This window comes from Periplaneta americana, chromosome 7 (genome assembly GCF_040183065.1).
Source record: "Periplaneta americana isolate PAMFEO1 chromosome 7, P.americana_PAMFEO1_priV1, whole genome shotgun sequence".
NCBI lineage: Eukaryota > Metazoa > Arthropoda > Insecta > Blattodea > Blattidae > Periplaneta > Periplaneta americana.
Window position 1 is genome coordinate 61,263,951 of NC_091123.1, and position 6,000 is coordinate 61,269,950.

The 6,000-nt window shown below is 34.2% G+C and overlaps 1 protein-coding gene across 1 annotated transcript in view; it reads right to left on the reverse strand.

Annotated features, from left to right (window-relative positions):
• Nucleotides 1-5,606, reverse strand: part of LOC138703155 (insulin-like peptide receptor) — a 722,445-nt gene extending 716,839 nt beyond the window's left edge. The window contains exon 1 of the mRNA XM_069830809.1: nucleotides 5,488-5,606. The gene's annotated coding sequence lies outside the window, so the exon portion shown is untranslated. The remainder of the gene's footprint in view (nucleotides 1-5,487) is intronic.
• Between the last annotated feature and the right edge of the window lie 394 nt (nucleotides 5,607-6,000).

Below are 6,000 nucleotides of genomic sequence, written 5' to 3' on the forward strand. Positions count from 1 at the left end.
TATTTTAAATAGATTTTTAGGTCATCAACATCCGCCCCCTGTCCATAACATAAAAATATCAGCACAAGCAACATCTTTGCCCTTATCATTTGTACAGTGACAAATTAGAAATGTGTAGACCATTTGGCTCTTCTTTAAATTAATTAATTAGGTCTAATCATAATATATTGGTTGTAGAAATTGGAAGGAAGAATGGTAAAAGTTATCTAAACAGTGTTTACGTTAAAGCACCGTAGACTACACTAAATTTAGATTTATAGTCCATTGCTGTAATGTTTTTACCCGTAATAAACTTCCCATTTCTTCTGAAATTACGTCCGCGTGTATTATATTGATCTTTATGAAACGTGCATCGGTAACTCCACAGTCTAGTATATACAGCAGCGTTGTCAGACACAGCCTAAACGGAGCGGAGCGCTCCACTATAACTCGTTGCGTGCTCCGGTGCTTCCACAGACATAAGCAAGTTCACGCTCCGACTGGACGTCTCAAGCACCACAACCGGTTTCGGAGCTTACAACTCTGACACTACTGATATACAGTCACGAAGCTCAATACGTAGTGAATATGCATCCATAGATAGTTGCTAACCACTAGGATCGCAACTATCGCCTCATTACAGACAATGCGAAATAGTACCGGCACAGTCTATTGTTCCTAGCACCCTCACAACTCAAGCTTCGTGACTATATATACTAGACTGTGGTAACACTATTTCTTAAAATAATTGGCTGATCTTGATGGATTCAATTGCACAGTATACTTACAATATATAGTAAAAATATTTCGTCATCTTATACAGTAGTTCAGGGATGTAAATTCTGGAAGGTGTTTAATGCATACAAAAACACCTTAATACAATAGACTATATGGAAAATATCTCACAAAAATAATATGAGGACAAAAAGAAGAAGGCGGAAATACCATTACGAGTACAAAAGTGACATGTTTACGTTTCAGGAGTGTAAATCCAAGGAGACGTTTTAATACATAAAAAGTCTCTCTAATATATGCGCGAAAAAAAGTGCTTTTAGTACAACTGTAAAGTTTACGTTTTAGGGATGTAAATTCTAGAAAACCTTTTCTTGCACAGACAGTCAACTTGATACATGGGAAATCACGCAGAAAAATAACACAAGGCCAAAAAAAAGAGGCAGAAGTAATTTTAGTATAACTGTAGAGTTTAGGGAGTGTAAATTCTAGGAAACGTTTTAATACAAAGTCACCTTAATACATGGCAAACCACTCAGAAAAATAACACAAGGTCAAAAAAGATAGAAATGCTTTTAGTATAACCGTAAATTCACGTTTTAATAATATTTACAAATTATAGGAGACGTTTTAATACATAGTCTACAAAATTATCATAATATATGGGAAATAACAGAGAAAATAAAATGATACAAACTAGGGAAGAAATATTCCTTAAGTGTAACGTTTATGTTTTTAAAAGTTATAAATTATGTGAAACATTTTAATATAGCCTGTAGTGTTAACTAAGTATGAAATAGCACTCCTAGCGTTTTAATACATAGTCTACAAAATTATCGTAATATATGGGAAATAACAGAGAAAATAAAATGATACAAACTAGGGAAGAAATATTCCTTAAATGTAACGTTTATGTTTTTAAAAGTTATAAATTATGTGAAACATTTTAATATAGCCTGTAGTGTTAACTATGAAATAGCACTCCTAGCGTTTTATAATTAGTTTCATGAGAAAAATGTTAATACAAAAGATGTTGCCATAACCATCTTAGTATTATGACAGTGCTCTTACAGATGTATTGATTCAGATATACAGGTGCAGCAAAAATACTTAAAAATTGGCGTCCTAATTAGGCATACATCAATTTTTACATATTTTAAATCTGCATTGTTTTACATAAGTTACATAAAAATGTCACTCATGCCATTGAATATTCTCTTCTAAATGTTATTATGCTTCTTTGAATGACCTTGATAAGTAATTCGTTGGTGTGCTCATTTAGAGTCGGCCATGAAACTACCAAAACACTGATATATAAAACAATAATTTCACTCTCTTTCATTTCTGAGCTGAAAATGGTTCATCATGGCATCCTGAACCAAGTGTTCCCTGGTAAATGGATCTGAAAAAGATGACACATTAAATGGCCAGCTAGATCACCTAACTTCAACCCACTACATTTCTTTCTGTGGGGTTACTTGAAGTCCAAGATGTATCATGATAGATCAAACAATATTGAGGCATTGAAATTGAGAATTAGAGATAAGTTGGAACTGATCACTTCTGAAAATGTGAGAAAGACAATGAACTATTTTGCGAACGACTGAGACATTGTTTGGCCGTGAAAGGCTCTCATTTCGAATATCTAATTCTCTAATTTTAAGTGTTCTCTCGAAACGCTCCTTTCTATGTGTAAAATGTAATAGAGATTCAGAATAATTAGAAGTTCGTAAGGATGTCATTTAAAGGAAATTAACAAGGAAACAGTCACTGTAATGAATTACATTTTTATGTACTGCATATAAAACGGAATAGAGATTTCAAATATGTAAAAATGAATATAGGATGCTATTTAAAAAAGAAGTGTCCTTTACCACATTCTCTAGGGCTTTGCATGAATCGGTATTTTTGTAAGAACACTGCTATAACATGAAGTGAGGTTAATTCCAGAGCTCCAGGATCAAGGAACGTTTTACTCTGTACTATGTTCTTTCTGTCATTTATTTTCAGTAGCTACTTTGGGTTAATAACAATTAAAAAACACCGGGACTTCAACTTAGAAACACATATTGCTTTCATTGATTTGGAAAAAGCATTTGATAGGGTGAACAGAAATAAATTATTAAATGTATTAGCCACAGACCATGTTCCACAACAACTTGTAGCAAACATATATAATATCTATAAAACAAATAATTGCAGTAATGTGTGACAATAAATTATCTCATTGGACGGAAATTCATACAGGAGTAAGACAAGGCTGCAGCCTTTCACCGTTGCTATTTATTATATATATATATATATATATATATATATATATATATATGAATCAAATAATTAGAGAATGGAAACAATTGCCTCATGGATATATACAACTCAGTAGACATTTACAACTAGATTCATTACTTTTTGCAGACGATTTAGCTCTGCTGGCATCCTCAGAAGATGAATTACAACGTTCAACTTTTAATTTTAACAAAATTGGAATTAAATATGATATGAAAAGCAATAAAGAAAAAACTAAAATTATGGCCTTCTGCGGAAAATACCCTGTGCCTAGCAAAATATGTTTCGATTAAAAAATATTAGAACCAGTAAATTATTTTACATATCTCGGATACACATTATCTTTTTTTCGATGAAGTAGACATTTCATAGAAAATTTCTAAATACACCAAAACAATGGGAATAATTAACAACATTATGAAACCTTCCCTAGTACAAAGGCATACTAGAATTCGCCTATACAAGACCTTGGTGAGACCTGTACTTTGTTACGGCAGTGAGGCATGGACATTGAGGAAGAAAGACGAAAGCAGAATAGCGGCTAATGAAATGAAATTTATGAGATATACAGCGGGATATACGAAATGGGATCACAAACGCAATGAAGATGTAATGGAAGAATTACAACTAGAACCTGTAATTAATCACGTAAAACATTATCAGAACAACTGATCGCATGCATAGAGATAGAATCCCAAAAGTCATGCTCCACTATCGTCCAAACGGGAAGAGATCTCTCGGTCGTCCAAAGAAGAGCTGGATTGAATATTCAACTGTGAGATCGTAACAGGCCATATGGCCTAATACTTGAGGGAAGAAGAAGACAATTAATCTTACAGTTCAAATGAATATTTTGACTTAGAAATGGCACATCTGTTTTGAAACTGGAAAAATGAAGGGCATTAACTCCATCTATAACATCCGTGACAAAAAAAATGCGTGACATCCATGATATGGAAGAAACACCTGTAAACTATTTACCGATTATGTTTTTGTGAACTAACTGGATGCCATGAGATTTGCATAGCTGTCACATAGACACTGAGAATGAATCTCTTTTTGCTAGTAAGGTATGAATGAGTTCACAAATCTTGTAACATCCGTGACGAAATATGTTCTTTATTTTCTGTAACAATAATCAATTTTATTCAACAACGTTTTTCCTATAAAATGATACTAATCTTCTAAATTGATTCTAATAACAAAAGTTGACAAAAGTCATTTCATTTTCAATATATAAAGTTCGAAAATAGTAAAAGTATAACATTCATGACAACTGGAATGGCTGTTCAGTTATAAATTGAGAATGATTTCCCATGTAAGTTGGTAAGCAAATGTATATATTAAAACATCTTTCTGAATTTATATACCTAAAATGTAAATACTACAGTAATACTAAGGGTATTTCTGCTTATTTATTATTATTATTATTATTATTATTATTATTATTATTATTTGCCTGATTTTACTTTTCTAAGTTATATATCCAGGTGATTTCCTGCATATTCAACGTTGCCCAGAATTTACATTCATAAAACGTAAACGTCGTTATACCAAGAGCATTTCTACATTTTACCGATTCATTTTATTTTTCTGAGTGATTTCCCATATAAGATGATTCTGTATGTATAAAAAATCCCTTTATACTTCACACTACTAAAAAGTAATATTACCCAAATTTCACAGATGTAGAAGACAGTGGATTGAAGAATCGCAGTAAGTTTCTCTGTCAAAGGCATCGAACCAGCGACCTGGATTACAGACCATGAAATAGTTGTGGTTTCGTCGCCTTCGTGCATAAAAACGATGACTGCGGGGTAACAGTAGAAGATCGACACGCATATATTTTCAGGGCACGAAACATTGTCTAATACACGAAACTAATGACAGAAATCGATATTAAATCCGCATTTACACAACAAATATGTAGCAGAACACTTTCACAACACACTGCAATCACATTGTCCGACATACTTTTACTGAAAATGCGCTTTCTGACAGCGAATAAAATAAAAATAAAACACACACACACAAACACAACTTGCAAACAACGTAACACAAAAATTAAGCGGCAACGCGCTGTCTTAATAAATTCTTTCTTACACTTGATTACGCGAAATTTACGCTACATTCATATGCACATTGTAAGCACATTCTTCTGATTTTGCTACCATAAATGACTGCCAGTATGTATTTATCTATGATATTTTTCTTTACTCAGTGACCCTAATAATTATGCGCACTTAGCTGGAAACGCATCACTATTTTATTGGCATTCATTGAAAGAAATGACGAAACACTTTCAAGATAAAGAAGTCGTAGTAATAAACTAACAAAACACGTACGAGAAAAAAAAAATGCATTCGTAGTATGGAATTGTGGTCATGATGAGCATTTTTATTACACTAAATTTCCCTCTCAGTTCATAATAACAACATACACTTGTATGAATTCCCTCCATAAAAACACTTGATCTGGAAAGGCCCCTACCTGAGATGTCAGCAATAGTCCTTGAGAACACACGAGGAGCAGGGATTTCGCTCCGGGTTCATGTTTGTAATACGCAGTTAGCAGACGGGGAACTGAACAATACGCGTGTGCACCGCACAAACGACAAACAACGACTGCATTCGAGGCGGGCGGCGCGGAGGGTACAGGATACCTACTTCGGCAGTTGCAGCGGTTGTAATGGCGCCGGCGGCAGTAGTAGTAGTATTTTTTTTATTTTAGTAGATTATTTTACGACGCTTTATCAACAAATAAGGTTATTTAGCGTCTGAATGAGGTGAAGGTGATAATGCCGGTGAAATGAGTCCGGGGTCCAACACCGAAAATTACCCAGCATTTCCTCAAATTGGGTTGAGGGAAAACCCCGGAAAAAACCTCAACCAGGTAATTTGCCCCGACCGGGAATCGAACCCGGGCCACCTGGTTTCGCGGCCAGACGCGCTAACCGTTACTCCACAGGTGTGGACTAGTAGTAGTAGTAGTAGTAGTAGTAGT